This window comes from Salvelinus fontinalis, chromosome 21, assembly GCF_029448725.1.
Source record: "Salvelinus fontinalis isolate EN_2023a chromosome 21, ASM2944872v1, whole genome shotgun sequence".
Taxonomy (NCBI): Eukaryota; Metazoa; Chordata; class Actinopteri; order Salmoniformes; family Salmonidae; genus Salvelinus; species Salvelinus fontinalis.
This window is the reverse complement of record NC_074685.1, coordinates 49346717-49368929: the sequence shown is the minus strand read 5'-3', so window position 1 is coordinate 49368929 and position 22213 is coordinate 49346717. Positions and strand designations below refer to the sequence as shown.

The 22213-nt window shown below is 44.1% G+C and overlaps 2 long non-coding RNA genes across 2 annotated transcripts in view; both read left to right on the top strand.

The window, feature by feature from the left end:
• LOC129819064 (uncharacterized) overlaps positions 1-15732 on the top strand; it is a 33122-nt gene extending 17390 nt beyond the window's left edge. The window contains exon 12 of the long non-coding RNA XR_008754003.1: positions 12330-15732. This is a non-coding gene — a long non-coding RNA (uncharacterized LOC129819064). The remainder of the gene's footprint in view (positions 1-12329) is intronic.
• Positions 7265-8856, top strand: LOC129819065 (uncharacterized). Its single transcript, XR_008754004.1, has 3 exons — positions 7265-7683; positions 8183-8300; positions 8792-8856. It is a non-coding gene; the product is annotated as an uncharacterized LOC129819065 (long non-coding RNA).
• Positions 15733-22213: the final 6481 nt, after the last annotated feature.

The window sequence follows — 22213 nt, the reverse complement described above, 5'->3', positions numbered from 1 at the left end:
GCTCTGTGCGGATTTTGCTTGTAATCCATGGCTTCTGGTTGGGGTATATACGTATAGTCACTGTGGGGACGACATCATTGATCCACGTATTGATGAAGCCAGTGATTGATGTGGTGTACTCCTCAATGCCATCGGAAGAATCCCAGGAACATATTCCAGTCTGTGCAAGCAAAACAGTTCTGTAGTTTAGCATCTGCTTCATCTGACCACTTTTTTATAGACTGAGTCACTGATGCTTCCTGCTTTCATTTTGTCTTGTAAGCAGGAATCAGGAGGATAGAATTATGGTCAGATTTGACAAATGGAGGGCGAGGGAGAGCTTTGTACGCATCTCTGTGTGGGGAGTAAAGGTGGTCTAGAGTTCGTTTTTTCCCCCCTCTGGTTGCACATTTAACATGCTGGTTGAAATTAGGTCAAACTGATTTAAGTTTCCCTCCATTAATGTCCCCGGCCACTAGGAGCGCTGCCTCTGGATGAGCGTTTTCCTGTTTGCTTATGGCGGTATTCAGCTCATTGAGTGCGGTCTTAGTGCCAGCATCGGTCTGTGGTGGTGTGTAGACAGCTATGAAAAATATAGATGAAAACTTTCTAGGTAGATAGTGTGGTCTGCAGCTTATCATGAGATGCTCAGGCGAGCAAAACCTTGAGACTTCCTTGGATATCGTGCACCAGATGCTGTTCTATCCTGCCGATAGTGTATAACCCGCCAGCTGTATGTTATTAATGACGTCGTTCAGCCACGACTCTGTGAAGCATAAGATATTACAGTTTTTAAGGTCCCGTTGGTAGGATATATGTGCTTTTAGTTCGTCCCATTTATTTTCCAGCTATTGTACGTTGGCTAACAGTACGGATGGAAAAGGCAGATTAGCCATTCGTCGCCTGATCCTCACAAGGCACCCCGATCTCCTTCTGCGAAATCTACATATTTGTTTCCTATGAATGACAAGGATGAAGGCCTGTTCAGGTGTCTGGAGTAAATCCCTCTCGTCTGACTCATTACAGAAAAATTCTTTGTCCAATTCAAGGTGGGTAATCGCTGTTGTTACGTTCCTGACCTGTTTTCTGTTGTTTGGTATGTGTTTAATTGGTCAGGGCGTGAGTTTGGGTGGGTAGTCTATGTTATGTGTTTTCTATGTTGGGTTAATGGGTTGCCTGGTATGGCTCTCAATTAGAGGCAGGTGTTTGGCGTTTCCTCTGATTGAGAGCCATATTAAGGTAGGTTGTTTCACATTGTTTGTTGTGGGTGGTTGTCTCCTGTGTCTGTGTCTATGTACGTTGCGCCACACGGGACTGTTTTCGGTTTGTTTGTTTGTTTGTTTGGTTTATGTAGTCTGTTCCTGTTTCATGCGTTCTTCGTGTCATGTAAGTTCATATGTTCAGGTGCGTCTACGTTGTTTGTTGTTTTGTATAATTATCAAGTGTATTTCGTGTCAGTGTTCGTCTTGTCTAATAAATCATTAGGTATTCATCACCCGCTGCGCCTTGCTCCACTCTCTCACCGAAAGACGACCGTTACAGAACCACCCACCACCAAAGGATCAAGCGGTGGTGTAACGGGAGAGAGAGATAGCGCACGAAGGAGGAATGGACATGGGCGGATGTTTTGAACGGCAAGGGTTGCTACACATGGGAGGAGATCCTGGCTGGAAAGGATCGCCTCCCATGGGAACAGCTGGAGGCAGCTCGGAGAGCGGAGGAAACCGGAGAGAGGAACCGGCGTTATGAGGGGACACGTCTAGCACGGAAGCCTGTGAGTAAACCCCAAAAATGTATTGGGGGGGGGGGGGGGGGGGGCTAGAAGGGAGAGTGGCGAAGTCAGGTAGGAGACCTGCGCCCACTCCCTGTACTTACCGTGGAGAGCGAGAGTACGGGCAGACACCGTGTTGCGCAGTAGAGCGCACGGTGTCTCCTGTAGGTGTGCATAGCCCGGTGCGGGTTATTCCACCTCCCCGCACTGGCAGGGCTAGATTGAGTATTGAGCCGGATGTCATGAAGCCGGCCCTACATATCTGTCCACCAGTACGTCTCCTCGGGCCGGCTTACATGGCACCAGCCTTACGCATGGTGTCCCCGGTTCGCCTACATAGCCCGGTTATTCCACCTCCCCGCACTGGTCGGGCGACGGGGAGCATACAACCAGGTAAGGTTGGGGAGGCTCAGTGCTCAAGGGAGCCAGTACGCCTGCACGGTCCGGTATTTCCGGCGCCACCTCCCCGCTCCAGACCAGTACCACCAGTGCCTACACCACGCACCAGGTTTCCAGTGCGTCTCCAGAGCCCTGTTCCTCCTCCACGCACTCTCCCTGTGGTGTGTGTATCCAGCCCAGTGCCTCCAGTTCCGGCACCACGCACCAAGCCTCATGTGTGTTCTCAGAGCCCTGTACGCACTGTTCCTTCTCCCCGCACTCGCCCTGAGGTGCGTGACCTCAGCCCGGTACCACCAGTGCCGGTACCACGCACCAGGCCTATAGTGCGCATCGAGAGTCCAGTGTGCCCTGTTCCTGCTCCCCGCAATAGCCTTGAGGTGCGTGTCTCCAGTCCGGTACCACCAGTCCCGGCACCACGCACCAGGCCTACTGTGCGCGTCTGAGCCATCTGTCTGCCCAGCGCCGTCTGAGCCATCCGTCTGTCCAGCGCCGTCTGAGCCATCCGTCTGTCCAGCGCCGTCTGAGCCATCCGTCTGCCCAGCGCCTTCTGAGCCATCCGTCTGCCCAGCGCCTTCTGAGCCATCCGTCTGCCCAGCTCCTTCTGAGCCATCCGTCTGCCCAGCGCCTTCTGAGCCATCCGTCTGTCCCGAGCCATTAGAGCCGTCCGTCAGTCAGGAGCCGTCCGTCAGTCAGGAGCCGCTAGAGCCGTCCGTCAGTCAGGAGCCGCCAGAGCCGTCCGTCAGTCAGGAGCCGCCAGAGCCGTCCGTCAGTCAGGAGCCGCCAGAGCCGTCCGTCAGTCAGAAGCCGCCAGAGCCGTCCGTCAGTCAGGAGCCGCCAGAGCCGCCAGCCAGTCAGGAGCCGCCAGCCAGTCATGAGCCGCCAGCCAGTCAGGAGCCGCCAGCTAGTCATGAGCTGCCCTCCAGTCATGAGCTGCCCTCCAGTCATGAGCTGCCCTCCAGTCATGAGCTGCCCTCCAGTCATGAGCTGCCACCCAGTCCGGAGCTGCCACCCAGTCCGGAGCTGCCACCCAGTCATGAGCTGCCACCCAGTCATGAGCTGCCACCCAGTCATGAGCTGCCACCCAGTCATGAGCTGCCACCCAGTCAGGAGCTGCCACCCAGTCCGGAGCTGCCACTCAGTCCGGAGCTGCCATTAGTACAGAGTTGTCCCTCTGTCCTAAGCTACCTCTCTGTCCGGAGCTACCTCTCTGTCCTGAGCTACCTCTCTGTCCTGAGCTACCTCTCTGTCCTGAGCTACCTCTCGTTCCTGAGTTGTCTCCTCTATGTAGGAGGGGCCTTAGTGAAGGTTCCTGGACCATGGTCGGGGGCGAGGGTCGCCACACAAAGGACGCTAAGGAGGGGGACAAAGACAGTGGTGGAGTGGTGTCCTCGTCCACCGCCGGAGCCGCCACCGCGGACAGATGCCCACCCAGACCCTCCCCTTGAGTTTTAGGGGTGCGCCCGGAGTTCGCACCTTGAGGGGGGGGGGGGGGGGGGTTCTGTCACGTTCCTGACCTGTTTTCTGTTGTTTGGTATGTGTTTAATTGGTCAGGGCGTGAGTTTGGGTGGGTAGTTTATGTTATGTGTTTTCTATGTTGGGTTAATGGGTTGCCTGGTATGGCTCTCAATTAGAGGCAGGTGTTTGGCGTTTCCTCTGATTGAGAGCCATATTAAGGTAGGTTGTTTCACATTGTTTGTTGTGGGTGGTTGTCTCCTGTGTCTGTGTCTATGTACGTTGCGCCACACGGGACTGTTTTCGGTTTGTTTGTTCGTTTGTTCGGTGTATGTAGTCTGTTCTTCGTGTCATGTAAGTTCATATGTTCAGGTGCGTCTACGTCGTTTGTTGTTTTGTAGAATTATCAAGTGTATTTCGTGTCAGTGTTCGTCTTGTCTAATAAATCATTATGTCATCATACCTCGCTGCACATTGGTCTTCCGATCCCTCTCTCCTCTCCTCGTCCGAGCTAGACAATCGTTACAGCTGTTCTGATGTCCAGAAGCTCTTTTCGGTCATAAGAGACGGTAGCAGCAACATTATGTACAGAATAAATTTCAAACAATGCGAAAAAACTAACAAAATAGCATGGTTGGTTAAGAGCCAATAAAACGTCAGCCATCCTCTCTGGCGCCAGTACAACTTTAAGTCCATGTTACGGGGAACAAAAGGAAATTGTTTTTCTTAAGGGTTTGGTCACAGATCTGCCAGTTCAGATCAAATTCCACATTTTGTTGCCTGCCTCAGGACTCAAACCAGTGACCTTTCAGTTACTGGACTAATTCTCTATCTTCCACCTAACTTTGTAATTTTTTTAACCAGGTAGGCTGGTTGACAACAAGTTCTCATTTACAACTGCGACCTGGCATGGGCGTCCTAGGCAAAGTTCCCTTTACACTATCCCATGTGCGTGTGTCATGATCTGGTAATGAGGTAGTCCTGCCTGTAAGTTTAATATCAGTGTCACCCTCAGCTCAAGAGGGCATTACATCTTGGTCTAATGGTCAAGCCACTGGTTTTTCCCATGGGAGGCCCGGGTACAGATCCTGCCCATGAAATATGCACACCTCTCCCAAAGCACAATTCCACTACCACCAATGTAGTGTTTTTTTTGCAAACAGCAATGGTGTAATGCCCCTTTTGTCTCAAACCCAGGTCTCCCTGCCCGTAGGCAAACAAATATATTTTAGTGAATTCAGGCGTTCGCCCCAAACAGGTTTTGAACCTGGGTCCATCAACTGTCAAGCCAACACCTTAAGTGCTACGCCAAGATGTCCAAACCTTTCGTTGAGGTCGCTCGGTGTTGGATTAAGGTTGCTACATTACCTGCTTCATTGGGGAGAGCATGCCCCCACACTTCTTTATAGCAAGTCTCTCATGTGTACACATCTTTGATGGCTTCACAGGCACTATCCTACTTCTGATACCAATGTAACAAATTTGGGGGTAGCTCCAACTGGGACTGGAACCCCGGTCCAGTGACTAGTGTAACAGTTGTAACTTTACGTTGTCCCCTCGCCCCGACACGGGCGCGAACCAGGGACCCTCTGCACACATCAACAACAGTCAACCACGAAGCGTCGTTACCCATCGCTCCACAAAAGCCGCGGCTCTTGCAGAGCAAGGGGCAACCCTACTTAAAGTCTCAGAGCAAGTGACGTAACTGATTGAAATGCTACTAGCGCGTACCCGCTAACTAGCTAGCCATTTCACATCCGTTACACTAGCAAGCCAACACTTTATTCATTACCCCAAGAGATCAGAAGGTGGTAAGTGTTGGGTTAAGCTTGCTACAATATATACTTATATGGGGCAATGTGTGATCTGGGTGAGGCAGCATTGCCACTAGTGCTCCCGACACAGCCAAACACAATCTTTACCTTCTTAACCTTACCTAAACTAAAGTCAAATACATTTAGACAAACCACCATGTGAGCAGCAAGTTTAGGGTTAATGGAGTGAAGTGGGTGATGGGTAGGACCATCAGTATGAACTATATGTCTATTTTTATTTATTTACCGTTATTTTACCAGGTAAGTTGACTGAGAACACGTTCTCATTTGCAGCAACGACCTGGGGAATAGTTACAGGGGAGAGGAGGGGGATGAATGAGCCAATTGTAAACTGGGGATTATTAGGTGACCATGATGGTTTGAGGGCCAGATTGGGAATTTAGCCAGGACACCGGGGTTAACACCCCTACTTTTACGATAAGTGCCATGGGATCTTTAACGACCTCAGAGAGTCAGGACACCCGTTTAACGTCCCATCCGAAAGACGGCACCCTACACAGGTCAGTGTCCCCAATCACTGCCCTGGGGCATTGGGATATTATTTTTTTTAGACCAGAGGAAGAGTGCCTCCTACTGGCCCTCCAACACCACTTCCAGCCACATCTGGTCTCCCATCCAGGGACTGACCAGGACCAACCCTGCTTAGCTTCAGAAGCAAGCCAGCAGTGGTATGCATGGTGTATTACAAACGGGATGGATGCTCTTCATCAACACCATCTTTTCTGTGAAACTATATATCAGCAATCAATCAACAAGACTAATGAAATGGAGCAAATGAAGACATTAGATCTGCTAAAGGTAATATATTCTGAAACTCATTTCTTAGTGGTAGAGCTTGTATATGATCTGTCAATCCTGAGAGGGACGCTCTCTCTCCTCCCCTTCCCCCCATCTCTCTTTGCATGTGCTGGGGCGAAGTTTCCCCTAGATACAGATCTAGGATCAGCTTCCCCTCCCCAAACCCAACAAGGACCACTAGCGGGGGGAATTCAAACCTGATCCAAAGGCAGGGTCTATTTGGGGAACTTGTCCCATCCCCCACAACTCTACATGTGGATGCGGCTTTCTCCAGCTCACCATGCTCACAAAGAAAACAGCAGTGCATTTCAGGTGTAAGTATTTTGAAGTTACTAGTATATTATTTTAAATTAATTTACCAAGCTTCGTTATTATTCAACAATAACTCGGCCAATGTAGTTGTAGCGGGCTACATTTCGTCGATGCATGGAAAAGTATTAGCTATGGTGAAGCATTATGTTAGCTAGCTAGCAGCATTTTTCCTGGCTATACTGATAGGTTAATTAGCCGGCTAGCTGCTAAAGGTTGCTGGAGTAGACATTTATACATCCCGGAATTGATTATTATTGCATTGCTTATATTTGCTATGATGTTTTAGATGTTCTCATATGAAAGAATTTTGTGTTGTGCATAATGTTAAATTCCATACGAGTAATGTTAAACTAGCTACTGGTAGCTAGCTGAATTGTATTGCAAATGTGGTCCTAGCTCGGCAACGTTAGCTTTCCTGTGGCAGGACGAGTTATTTGCGCAAGTCACAATGTGAGACATTTTGTTTAGAGGTGATTATATTTTGAAATGGCAGCTAGGGATAGGCATTTGTTAATATTTCACTATTCAAATATGGATATCCGGATGGTCCAAATACATTTCTTTATTTTGTGAAAATATGTTTTGTTTGCCGCAGGACTGGCAGAGACAGTGCGGTGCTAGAAGGGAAGGTTTGATTGGCAGAGAGTGCGGTGCTAGAAGGGAAGGTTTGATTGGGAGAGACAGTTGTTGCTGCCATAGGTAATCTGTCATACTATACATTTATTAAAGACATGTCTATTTTAAAATTGTTCTCGTCAGAATGTAGTAGAGTTAAAATGGTTATTCCATCAAACTTCCAATTATTAGAATAGTACACAACGCAGAACAGAACAACCAGGTTGAGGGTCAGTGGCCAAAGCCCGCGAACAGGAATATTCCAAGTTCAGACAGAGGGGGTAGTCAGATCGCTATGATCGCAAGGAACTTTACTTTTGGTGTCTATTTTTAATTGTTACGCTACTGGTGCTGCCTGTTGATGTTAGGTAGGCAGCTACAGGAGCTGAATGATGTCAACATCTTCGGGTTTTATTTCATTAAATGTATTTTATTTCATCCGTGTGCTTGTCACCTACTAACACCCTGGTACTACCCGTAGCTCCCGCTCTCCTCGGTCCGAGAAAACACGGAGAGAGAAAAGTATGTGTTGTAGATTACTCCTTTGTAGAACTCCATAACGTGAAATAAATAAAACATCACAAGGTTAATGCTGTAGATATTGTTATAAGGGGGTGTGAGGCTATTGAAACATGTCACTCAGAGTTTTATTGTTGTTATTAATGTAGTTTACAGAGTGCTAAAAGTGCTGCTGTTGCTAGCTAGCATGCCTTTCTGTGATGCAGACGGTTAGTTAAGCTGCCGACTGGTGTTGGTGTTGCATTATGGGAGATGTAGTTTGGTCCTCTAATGTCTGAATGGAATATAGGCGATTTCACGTTGTAACTTGTTTATGTTGCAGTGTTTTTTGTACATGAGTTGTTGTATTTTGGTACTGTCAACACTGAAAGCACCTAGCAATGTATTGGGGATGTGAGACAGGATATGTGTTTTGCCTTTCTTCATGCTCCTGTGTAGAACAACTTGTCAGATGGTGCATTGGAGACTGATGTGTTCCTGTCTTTTCACAATACTATTGCAGATCAACATAAAAGCCTAAAAGACAGCCGTGGTGTCGCTCTTCATTTCTTGGTTCTCCTGTGGTACATAAGAAACCCGCTACAAGAACATGGATAAAAGCAGGAATCTCTCGTGCCAAGGTATGTAGCCAACCGTCAACCCCCCCCCCCCTCCCCCCATTTCCTGCATTTTAAATTGGCAATCGGCAGTTGCAAAATCAATTTTTGGACATGCAATTTAATGATATATAACCATTGATTCTTGAAGAATATAACTTATAATGCCTCATGAGCTTAGTTCAACTGTTGTACCCCATCAGAACTCAACATATAAGCATGTTTTACTTCAATGTGGGTAAACAAAATGTAAACAAACACTATATAGCCTCAAAACATGGTTAAACATGAATCGATCCACTAATGGGAGGGAAATGTAGCCTCAAAATTAGCTGTTATTGGCAGAGAGATCTCAAACTCTTTGTTATTGGTCTATTATCTTAGACCACCTGGGGATGTCACCAAGCAAGCCACAACTCCACCAATGCAAAACCTGCTGATTTAGAATGTCTTATGTAGATTGTATTTTCAATCAGCAACTATCCGGAAGTTACACTGATAAAAAAAAATCATAGATTCATCAGCCGTTATACAAATATGATACAAAACACCAGCTGAGTGGCACCGGCTGCATCAGTGAATATGAACCTGACAGCGAAAGCTCGAGTGACAGGTGTTCAGAACTCACTCGGCCTGGTAAATTTGTGACGGTAGACACCGGCTGCTTTCGTAAAGCAAGGGATCAGCCGCAGTCTACCGTCAAACTTACCAGGCTGAGTGATATCTGAACAAAAATGTAATGTCGTTGCTTGCTAATATGTGGATTTGTTGTTACTCTTATGTATGTTCCATCTTTTTGTGTTTTTCATTCAAGCCTGGGAAAGAACTGAAAAAACGCACTAAAGAGTCAAGACAGACACCAGAAAGAGACCCAAGAAGACTTGGACGCAGGATCAGAGGACAGCGAGAGATGTTCAGAACTCACTCAGTCCGGTAAGTTTGGTGAGGGTACACTTTGAGACTGCTTACCTGACACGGAGGAAGTCTTTTCTTTTTATCTCCTCTCCCTTACCTTCCCTATGCCCCCCTCCCCTATTGTGTTGGACCATCATGTGTTTTAATCTTTCCTTTGTTTGCGATTAGGTTTGGAGAATGACTTCTCAACCCAAGAGGCCTAAGAGCAGCTGTGAGAGAGCATCAGTTTGGAAGCATTTGGGAAAATGTAGTGCTAAAGAAGGTTCCCGGCAAAGAGGGTTGCCTGTTATGGGTCAGAGCCAGCTCTCAAAAAAAGAACTTGTAAAGACATAAAAACCTAGTGCTCAACAAAATGCAAACATACAAGGCTCTCCGCAGCCAGTAAAAGGCTAGCATGCCACGAAGCTGAAGTTCACACAGGTGAATGGGAGTGTTGTAAAAGACAAAAAGCTTTTTAGACATAGCTCTAAAATGCAGGTCCTAGTTGAGCTTGTGAGCTAGTTCTGTTCTTTTTTGTGTTTTTTTGTTTTGTGGTGGAAAACTTAGTGTGTCGAGCAAATGAGAAAATGAGAACTTGTTCTCAACTAGCCTACCTGGTTAAATAAAGGTGAAATAAAAAATAAATAACACGTCAACCCTGTTACCAATAGATAAAAAGACTACACAATTCTTAGCAATTTTATTTTTGTCTGAAACTTCCAATTCAATGCTAGCTGTGGGATGGATCCTGGTTCAAGTCCAGGCTCTGTCGCAGCCTGCTGCGACCTGGAGACCCATGGATTGGTGCACAATTGTCCCAGCGTCATCCTGGTTAGGGGAGGGTTTTTATTTATTTTCGTTTTTTATTTTCGTTTTTATTAATTTGAATATGGTCTTTATAACAGAGGGTAAAATTAGGTGAACTTTTAGTTATGAATATGAACTGGCAATATTCTAGTGGCCATTCTTCGTTGCAATAGGCCCATGAAATAATATCAGCTTTTATGATGCTGGTAAAGATAGTACCTTTACCTAGCTGCGCAGTGTAGCCTATAGGTTATACACTGAGTGTACAAAATAATAAGGACACCTTCCTAATATTTAGTTAGCCCATCCACCCCCTTTTGTCCTCAGAACAGCCTCAATTTATCAGGGCATGGATTCTACAAGGTGTTGAAAGTGTTCCACAGGGATGCAGGCCCATGTTGATACGAATGCTTCCCACAGTTGTCAAGTTGGCTGGATGTCCTTTGGTTGGTGGAACATGAGCGTGAAAAACCCATCAGTGTTGCAGTTCTTGACACAAACCGATGTGCCTGGCACCTACTACCATACTCCGTTCAAAGGCACTTAAATCTTTTGTCTTGCCCGTTCACCCTCTGAATGGCACACACACTATCCATGTCTCCAGGCTTAAAAATCCTTCTTTAACCTGCCCTGTCCCCTTCATCTACAAGTGACATCAATAAGGGATCATAGCTTTCACTTGGATTCACCTGGTCAGTCTGTCATGGAAATAGCAGGTGTCCTTTAATGTTTTGTACACTTAGTGTAAATTTCACAATAATTATACATTTATGGATTTTGTTATGTAGCCTATTGTCACTTTATTGAACCTGTCTGCAACCCACCTGCCTGGGGACTGCGGGTTATGAGACAATCCTTGCATGTTCTGCAGCCTTGTAAAGATAGGGAGAGGATGACTGGGATGCAGTTTGGCATTTATTGTCATGAATCTTGCCCTGGCGGCAGTTCTGCAAAAAGTGGTCACAAGCTGGCACAGGCATAAAGTAATAATATCTGATTTGAAACCTAACCTTAACCACACTGCTAATCCTTACCTTAAATTAAGACCATAAAACACAATTATTTTCCACAGATATTTACAATATAGCCAGTTTTGACTTAGCAGCTGCCATATCTTGAGGAAATTGCGCAGTTCTGCCTGCAGGGCAATATTCATGACAAACTTCAAGCTGCGACTGGGAGAGGGAATGTAAAACCGATAATGAAATTGTTTTGACAATTAACATACATTTTATTATGAAAAGTACAATATATCCATGTACACATCAGATAGCTGCTCTTTCTCTGCTACCTCATTCAATTTCTCTAATTCTCTAGTTTAGTATTCCCTGGTTATGTTCCAATTCTCCCTCTATTTCCTCACCTCTTCCTCAGACTCTTCTTTTCCTCTTTCTTGTCCTCCTTACTTTCTCCATTATTTTCCATCTGTTGCATCTTACTGGCCTTCTCTTGCTTCACAAGTTTTTTGGCTTTGCCCTTCTTTTTCTTATTGACCTTCCCTTCCTGAATATTTTGGACAAGGAGATAAAGTTTGTAAGCTTATGGGGTTTCTCTTGAGCTACTATATCTAGAGCTATACTATACCGTAGAAGGTCATATGGCCAATATTCCCTTCTTGTATTTCCTCTCACCTGTGTAGGCCACTCCTGCCATTTCCTGGAGCTGCTTCCTGCCGGTCTTGCTCAGGTTGGTGATAGGGGCCAAGCGAGGCATGTGGCGGTATGGGAAGTTCTATAGTGCTGAGGTCACAAGAGGAGAGAGGCCAGTGTGGCCAGACACAGGACCAGAGACCTCCCCTGGGCTTTGTAGTACCAGAAAGTAAAGTCAAATATCAGGAAAATGCTATGTTAAAAACAATCTGTAGATATACTTTATAACTAAACTATACACATTGCAGATACCTGACTACACTCAATAAGTAGGAGTAACTTACAAAGCTCTGGACAGTGTTATTTTTTTCAGACTTGAGCCTGTTCTCGGCTATACTGGTCTGCATTTCTTCCATGCTGTCTATAATTTCAGCCATCTCCAGTGCATTTCTTGAATGCCACTTTCAACCTCCCAAGTCAATTAGCCAACTGTCCAGGTCTACTGCCTTAAGATCACCTTCGCTGCAGTTTCTCTTCATCACTTGGATCAGTGCCCTCACCTCCTTGCCCATCCTCTTGACCTCCCTAGCCACGTCTTCATCCGTCAGTCTCTCCTCCCTATCCACTTCACAATCCATCCTCTACAGCATCCCTCATTCTTCTTCTGCCTCTCTTGGTTGATGTCCTGACCGTCATTGTGCGTCTCCAGGCCTTCTTCCAGGTTGAGTTCTATTGAGGTCAGGTTCTATTTGATCCTCCACAGGCTCTCCTCGTTGGTGTTGGTCCACTGTGTCTTCTTGTCCAGCTGCTGCCTGCAGGGCCGGACAGTGGGGACCACCTCCATCTGGCATGACACCTTCTTCAGGGCACTCACAGAGGCCGGGAGGAGGTTTTTGGCCTTGGCCACAATAATCTCAACAGACATAGGGTCAAACCATTGAGATGTGACACACACACACACATTTAAAAGATGCCTACCAGTCGATGGTCCTTCAGTGGTCCTTGTGGTTCCTTTGGAGGCTCTGGACTGTCCTCAGTAGAGGCATATTGCCACCATCAAGATGTGTGTCAGAGAACAAGAGTTACTCAAAAATGTGTGTGTGTGGGAGGGGGAGGAGATAGACAGGTCATCATCCTCGTCCATATCCCTCACTTCAAACTTTGTCACCTTTCCATCCTCAACTTTCAGCGGTGGTGTCCTCCTTTCATGATCCTGATCATCACACTGTGTATCAGAGTCAACTAGTCAGAGACCATCCTCCTCACAGTGGTCACTCAACAAAGACATGGACGATAGGGTACAACTCTTTTACCTCCGATTCACAGCCAGTGAAGGTGTAGATCGAAAAGTCATCCGAACTGGAGGATGAGATCACGTCATCATTTTTTCTCTCTATCAGCCGAGTCACCCTTCCAGACTGAGGAGACAGAGAAAGGCATGTACTCATGGCAGCCATAGAATACACTGGCATTGACCCTCAAGGAAATGTAGAATACGTAGGCAATCCAACATGGTTGTACAAGTAGTGAGCAATACATGGGTAACTGAAAATGCAATAAATGCAACTCCCATAACATTAGGGGTGGGGCTAAAGACCTTCCATAGTATAGGATTCTTTAGCATCTCAAATGGATGATTGTCAATTCAACCAAGCCAACCAAAATGGCCATATGAATCAACAGTTTGATTTACAGTATCTGTTGTGTCTCTATGGGAACAGCAGAGATGTCTGACCTGGCTGAGAGGCTCTGGATTGATGTTCCATCTGTCCCTAGATGTCTGGTCTTGCCCACAGCTCACGATGATTGGCTGTAAACCGTAAAGAATGAATTCAACACTGCTTTGCTCATTGCAGAATGCATAACTAATGTGCATGTGTTACTGATTTCAGTTTGAAATGACTTACAGGCTTTGTTCTTCTGTGCACCTTGCCGATGGCCACATCACAGAATCGGGTGTGTTAACCCTCATTGGATTCATCCGTCAACACATCACTCAATTTAAAAGGTGATAATATAACAAAAACAGGATAAAACAAATGTGCATTTTATATTTACCAAATAAGGGTGGCATCTTAACGCTCTTTTGATTCTCTCATTATTACGATCCATAGCTTTCTGAGGGAAATATTTCCATCTATTTGGATATGTATATATACACAGCTCTGGAAAAAATTAAGAGACCACTGCAAAATGATCAGTTTCTCTGGTTTTACTATTTATATGTATGTGTTTGGGTAAACTGAACATTTTTGTTTTATTCTATAAACTGCTGACAACATTTCTCCCAAATTCCAAATAAAAAATATTGTCATTTAGAGCATTTATTTGCAGCTAATGACAACAGGTCAAAATAACAAAAAGATGCAGTGTTGTCAGACCTCGAATAATACTAATACTTTAACTTAGGAAGTGTTCTGAAATCAATATTTGGTGGAATAACACTGATTTTCAATCACAGCTTTCATGCGTCTTGGCATGCTCTCCACCAGTCTTTCACATTGATGTTGGGTGGCATTTTGCCATCCTGGCCTCAAAATTCAAGCAGCTCGGCTTTGTTTGATGGCTTGTGACCATCCATCTTCCTCTTGATCACATTCCAGAAGTGTATATGTGGTACCCTGTAAATATTATACAGGTTGGGAAGGCTGTGCACCAAAAGGCCAAAGATTACCTGCAACAACCTGAATGAAGAAAGAGATTGTACAGATTAAATCAAATCTGAACACAGTTTATGAAGTAAATTAATGTTTGATTATGTCATAATACGTCACAGCTTAATGACTGCGCATAATACATTGCAAGAAAAAGGCTTGTTTGGAGCCTAACTGGTGGTATTGCCTTCTCACTGGTTGTAGCTAGCTGAATAACGAAAGTGATGTGCATATATCCTATTCACTTGTATCGATGGTTGGACGTTTTACATAGATAGGCCAACAGGATATCAATAGAAAGAAACCATTCCTTGGCCCAATTTTTTTTTGCACTTTAAGTAACGAGCATTAAGGGACGACAATGGAATCCGTTGACTTTATTGTGTTGTCCCTGACATGTTTTATTTTATTAAACTGTTTTATTATTTTACTAAACTGTGAAATATATATCTCGCTTTCTATCTAACTCAAATGGGCTGTTGAGACTTCTGACCATCACATTTCAGGCACAAGCCAGCAGGTGGCAGTGTCTTTAAATGCAGCACTGCCTTAGTGCACTTCATGATCTGCGCATCAAATAACTTTGGTTGTGAACGTGATTAATTAAAATTAATTAAAAGAACGTGATTAATCCAAATGCGGAAGTCTATTACATTTGCTTTGGTTTAGCAATCTATCTACCTCCTCCCTGTCTTAGCTAAAGTGTTGTGCAATATTGGAGGACAGGTGTCGTAACTGACATTTTTGTATTGTGCTTGATTATCCACTGGTATTAGTTTGACATATGTACTGAGCATCAAAAATCCGTTTTGAAAGATGTGGTGGAAGAATTTGGGGTGAGCTGTTGTAACTTCTCAAGGGATATGTTCTATGTTGGACTGTGATGTTAGGCGTTTCATAGACTACTGGTATGTCTGCATCCTAACACAAGGCCATTGTGTCCCGGAACTATTGATTTATAGAAATAACTGTTGTGTAAACAATATGATTGTATTATCACCTCCCACTTTAAGGGACATTTAACCATTTCTTCCTTGCTGTGAAATTATTGGTGGCTGCTTGTATTAAATATGTTTTTTTTTATATTGTAAAATATAGGATTATCACCACAGCAAGCAAGGTATTTGGAGTCAAACAGGCAGGCCTGGATGACATCTTTTAGGTCAGGGCCCTCCGCAAGTCTCACAAAATCATTTTAGACCCAAGCCACCCCCTGTACCTGGACTTTGAACTACTCCCCTCTGGGCACAGGTATAGGGCACCCCTCAGCAAGAAAAACAGAACTAGACAATCATTTGTGCCAGGTGTGATATCCCTCCTAAATAGCTCGGGCTGATGTTCCTATTGAATCAGTAAGGCCAGCAGGCTAATCATTTTTTTATTAATGTTTAATTGGTATGTTAACTGTTATGAAAGTTGTATTGTAAAACTTTTTATTTAAACGCCACTTTAAATGTCTACAAGACACTGCAACAACATTTCCCCATGGGGACAATAAAGTCATTAAGTAAATAGTCTCTGCCTTAATCTTTGAATGAAATTTTCCACAACTGTGGTTCAGAGGTTAAGAGTTTTATTCCTGAGTTGAGGCTAACGAGCGACTGTTGTAAAGTTATCTGGCTTGCTACAACTTGTAGCTAATGTTAATGACGTAACAGATGGTGTGTGGCTTGGCAGGGTTGGGTTTCGGGGGACGCATGGCTCTCGACCTTTGCCTTTTCCAAGTCCGTAGGGGAGTTGCAGCGATGGGAAAAGACTAACTAACAATTGGATATCACGAAAAATGAATAAAAGTATCAAACCATTTTTATAATTGGTCGTTGTGCACAGTAAAGAGAAGCCATTAATTACTACCTAGACTAAGTATAGCAAATCAAATATTATTTCTTTACTAATGCATGTTTTCAAGTTACACTGTTTATATACAAATAGCTATTTTGCATAAACAACTGGATCAAGTGGTAAAAGTCATGTAACAGGTCATGATGGAACAAGTTATTCGATATCAGTAATGCAAGAGAAAAAGTTCAAAGGCACACAAATGAAAACATGAACCCTGCCATATCACTACAATAGTTATGGGTTTCTCTATTAAAAGAAACACCAAAAGGACTGCTGAACATCACCCTTATATCATCCACTTCATTCCATTTCATACAGTTAATGTTCAGCAGAACCTCAAGTTGAAGTAAATATTTTGTATTGGACCTCCAACCATCAGCATAGAAAGTAGTAGGTGCCAGGTGCATCGGGTTCATTGTGTCAAGAACTGCAGCGCTACTGGGTTTTTAACGCTCAACAGTTTCCCGTGTGTTTCAAGAATGGTCCACCACCCAAAGGACATCCAGACAACTTGACTACTGTGGGAAGCATTGGAGACAACATGGGCCAGCATCTCTGGAACACTTTCAACACCTTGTAGAGTCCATACCTGACGAATTGAGGCTGTTCTTAATATTGGGGAGGTGTTCCTAATGTTTTGTATACTACACACCAGAGGTAGTGATTATCAGAACACACATAAATGACAGTTAATAGACGTATTCATGTTGTACTGAAAGTGGACATACAACCAACACATATTGCATTGCCTATATGCTGTGGTAGTGTCCATTTAAACGTAACTAGTTGGCACTAAGCCTTAAAGTCAGAGAGCGTGAGAAGAAAAACACCAGGACACTTTTACAGTTGATCACCACTTAATCCAAGACCTATTCTTTAATGAACCGATGAAGAACGAGGCTCAATTACTAAATAGTTACTGCAATTTAAATGTACGAATTTAACAATACATGGTGCAATATGAATGTGCTACAAGTATGTATATTTTACTCTAATCTTACTCTTCTCTGTATTTACACAACCTTTCTAGGGCATCTGAATAGGCAGCCATGTTGAATTTTGTAAATACAGTCGTGGCCAAAAGTTTTGTGAATGACACAAATATTCATTTTCACAAAGTCTGCTGCCTCAGTTTGTATGTAGGCAATTTGCATATACTCCAGAATGTTATGAAGAGTGATCAGATGAAATAAAGTCCCTCTTTGCCATGCAAATGAACTGAATCCCCCCAAAACATTTCCACTGCATTTCAGCCCTGCCACAAAAGGACCAGCTGACATCATGTCAGTGATTCTCTCGATAACACCGGTGTGAGTGTTGACGAGGACAAGGCTGGAGATCACTCTGTCATGCTGATTGAGTTCGAATAACAGACTGGACGCTTCAAAAGGAGGGTGGTGCTTGGAATCATTGTTCTTCCTCTGTCAGCCATGGTTACCTGCAAGGAAACACGTGCCGTCATCATTGCTTTGCACAAAAAGGGCTTCACAGGCAAGGATATTGCTGCTAGTAAAATTGCACCTAAATCAACCATTTATCGGATAGTCAAGAACTTCAAGGAGAGCGGTTCAATTGTTGTGAAGAATGCTTCAGGGCGCCCAAGAAAGTCCAGCAAGAGGCAGGACCGTCTCCTAAAGTTGATTCAGCTGCGGGATCGGGGCACCACCAATCTAGAGCTTGCTCGGGAATGGCAGCAGGCAGGTGTGAGTGCATCTGCACGCACAGTGAGGAGCAGACTTTTGGAGAATGGCCTGGTGTCAAGAAGGGCAGCAAAGAAGCCACTTCTCTCCAGGAAAAACATCAGGGACAGACTGATATTCTGCAAAAGGTACAGTGATTGGACTGCTGAGGACGGGGGTAAAGTCATTTTCTCTGATGAATCCCCTATCTGATTGTTTGGGGCAACCCGGAAAAAAGCTTGTCCGGAGAAGACAAGGTGAGCGCTACCATCAGTCCTGTGTCATGCCAACAGTAAAGCATCCTGAGACTATTCATGTGTGGGTTTGCTTCTCAGCCAAGCTAGTGGGCTCACTCACAATTTTGCCTAAGAACACAGCCATGAATAAAGAATGGTACCAACACATCCTCCGAGAGCAACTTCTCCCAACCACTCAGGAACAGTTTGGTGACGAACAATGCCTTTTCCAGCATGGTGGAGCACCTTGCCATAAGGCAAAAGTGATAACTAAGTGGCTCGGGAAACAAAACATCGATATTTTGGGTCCATGGCCAGGAAACTCCCCAGACCTTAATCCCATTGAGAACGTGTGGTCAATCCTCAAGAGGCGGGTGGACAAACAAAACCCCACAATTTCTGACAAACTCCAAGCATTGATTATGCAAGAATAGGCTGCCATCAGTCAGGATGTGGCCCAGAAGTTAATTGACAGCATGCCAGGGCGGATTGCAGAGGTCTTGAAAAAGAAGGGTCAACACTGCAGATATTGACTCTGCATCAACTTCATGTAATTGTCAATAAAAGCCTTTGACACTTATTAAATGCTTGAATTATACTTCAGTATTCCATAGTAACATCTGACAAAAATATCTAAAGACACTGAAGCAGCAAACTTTGTGGAAATTAATATTTGTGTCATTCTCAAAACTTTTGGCCACGACTGTACATTTACAGACTTCCAATATAGAATGCTTTCAATGCCTTACATTTGAAATGAGTTAATATACAAGATAAAATGTCTTCTGGGGATCTTAACAGCATGATACATGTCTTGACGAAATATTTAATTTCATAATCACCTCTGTTTTTGCCTAGTTTCACTTACAGTAGTACTTTCGAGTTTGCGAATGTACAATTAGCCCCATAATTCAATTTGCGATGTTGATCCGCTAAGCAAAGTCAGCTTAGCGGACTTTAATATGGGGAATTCAACATACAAGTGTAAGTAGAAACAAATGTAAATTTAAAAAAAACTCCTAATCCCCAAAATGGGAGAATTAAACAATATTTATATTTTTGAGAACGTGGGCATGGTCCGTGGACACTTAAGGGACAGTCATGTCGAGTGTGTTTCATTTGGTGATCTCATGAAGGACAGGAAACACACATAACTGTATCTCTTAGTGTACATTTCCCAGCTGTCATTTTTTAATTTTTTTTATTGTATCCCCTTTTCTCCCCAATTTTCGTGGTATCCAATCACTAGTAATTACTATCTTGTCTCATCGCTACAACTCCCGTACGGGCTCGGGAGAGACGAAGGTCGAAAGCCATGCTTCCTCCGAAGCACAACCCAACCAAGCCGCACTGCTTCTTTAACACAGCGCGCCTCCAACCCGGAAGCCAGCCGCACCAATGTGTCGGAGGAAACACCGTGCACCTGGCCCCCTTGGTTAGCGCGCACTGCGCCCGGCCCGCCACAGGAGTCGCTGGAGCGCGATGAGACAAGGATATCCCTACCGGCCAAACCCTCCCTAACCCGGACGACGCTAGCCCAATTGTGCGTCGCCCCACGGACCTCCCGGTCGCGGCCGGCTGCGACAGAGCCTGGGCGCGAACCCAGAGACTCTGGTGGCGCAGCTAGCACTGCGATGCAGTGCCCTAGACCACTGCGCCACCCGGGAGGCCCCCCAGCTGTCAGTTTTACATCTGACTGTTGTATAAGATGAATGAATAAGTATAAAAATACTTTTGAAAAGCTAACAATGAGATTTAGTCTTCTAAATCAGAATTGGTTGTTTTATGGTAACTTATGCACAGTCAGTAGCCACGTCCAGTTGAGCACAAACATGATGAGACAGCCCCTTTTCTACCCAAGTATAAATATAAAATGGTTTGAATTTCTAAGACCTTAAAGCGTGTAGCGTTGGCTACACGGCTAGAAATGGTTAAACTCTAAAACATTGCCACAGAAGGAGCAGATCTTATACGAGGCCTTTTCAGTCTGCAGCTGGAAATGTATGTAGCCTAGGACAAAGAACACCGACAACCGACGAAACATCTATTCTATGTAACGACATGGGTATGCCTGACGTATCCACTAGGGACGCAACCCGAGACTTTTCTGTCAGCAACATGTTAAGTAACCCATGTATGAACTAATTGTGAATGTGTTTTATGTAACTCTGTGATTGATTAAGTTAGTTAGTAAATAAATAATTAAGCCAATTTATATTTTGCTGATTCATGATTCTATGCTAGGGTTGGTGCAGATATCCAAGGGTTTGCAACATTCAGTAATGACACTGAAGAGGTAATACAATTCCTTAATAAGAGATTATTTTGCTAAGATATGAAAATATCTGGGGAGTATTATTTGGGAAATTGACACTATAAACAACATTTTTCCGTGGTGCCCCAACTTCCTCGTTAAAGTTACATGATTAGTTTAATTGCGTAATTAAACTACACATGGAGAATTGATTTGATAATATACAGTCTTCACATTTTATGATAGTCAACAACACGAAAGCATATAACTTTCCCTGACATCACACGTATACATTGTAATTTTCGATTTACCTGATATAGTAGGATGGCTAACATTCGGTGTCTGCGAAGGTGTTGTCTTTTAGCCAAGATATGAAATGCAATCATAATTGACTGTAGTGCATATAAGGCACACACAGCAGTTCCATGATGACTGAAAACACAATCGTGGGATGAACAAGTGACACATTTCTGGGCGGTCCATTTAAAATTAAATAATTCTTCCCTCGCCCCTTGCCCTGCAAGTGTCAACTCATCAGGCGTCATGATACGTCATCACTTTTCTGCTCTTTTGCACACCAGTATCTCTACTTGCACATCACAATCTACTCATTTATTACTTCAGTGTTACTTAGCTAAATTGTAATTACTTCGCTACTATGGCCTATTTATTGCCTTACCTCCTCACGCCATTTGCACACACTGTATATAGACTTTCTTATTTTTCTATTGTGTTATTGACTGTACGCCTGTTTATTCAAAGTTAAATCTAGAATTGGCTTCCTATTTCGCAACAAAGCATCCTTCACTCATGCTGCCAAACATACCCTTGTAAAACTGACCATCCTACCGATCCTCGACTTCGGCGATGTCATTTACAAAATAGCCTCCAATACCCTACTCAATAAATTGGATGCAGTCTATCACAGTGCCATCCGTTATGTCACCAAAGCCCCATATACTACCCACCACTGCGACCTGTACGGTCTCGTTGGCGGGCCCTCGCTTCATACTCGTCGCCAAACCCACTGGCTCCAGGTCATCTACAAGACCCTGCTAGGTAAAGTCCTCCCTTATCTCAGCTCGCTGGTCACCATAGCAGCACCCATATGTAGCACGCGCTCCAGCAGGTATATCTCTCTGGTCACCCACAAAACCAATTCTTCCTTTGGCCTCTCCTTCCAGTTCTCTGCTGCCAATGACTGGAACAAACTACAAAAATCTCTGAAACTGGAAACACTTATCTCCCTCACTAGCTTTAAGCACCAGCTGTCAGAGCAGCTCACTGATTACTGCACCTGTACATAGCCCATCTATAATTTAGCCCAAACAACTACCTCTCCCCCTACTGTATTTATTTATTTTGCTCCTTTTCACCCCATTATTTCTCTCTCTACTTTGCACATTCTTCCACTGCAAATCTACCATTCCAGTGTTTTACTTGCTATATTGTATTTACTTCACCACCATGGCCTTTTTTTGCCTTTACCTCCCTTATCTCACTTCATTTGCTCACATTGTATATAGACTTATTTTTCTACTGTATTATTGACTGTATGTTTGTTTTACTCCATGTGTAACTCTGTGTTGTTGTATGTGTCGAACTGCTTTGCTTTATCTTGGCCAGGTCGCAGTTGTAAATGAGAACTTGTTTTCAACTTGCCTACCTGGTTAAATAAAGGTGAAATATATATATATTTTTTTATCCATGTCTAACTATGTGTTGTTGTTTGTGTCGCACTGCTTTGCTTTATCTTGGCCAGGTCACAGTTTTAAATGAGAACTTGTTCTCAACTAGCTTACCTGGTTAAATTAAGGTGAAAAACTGTTGTTGTTTTTTTTAAATCAGAAGTGCCCACTTTATTTGAGGGCTGAGGGGAGAAGGTGTGTATTTTAAGTGTTTGGAATGCAGGCCTAGTGTGTTGTATTGGGATTGTGCCACAGAGCATTATGGGGGTTCTATGTGGTGAGAAATTTAGTGAC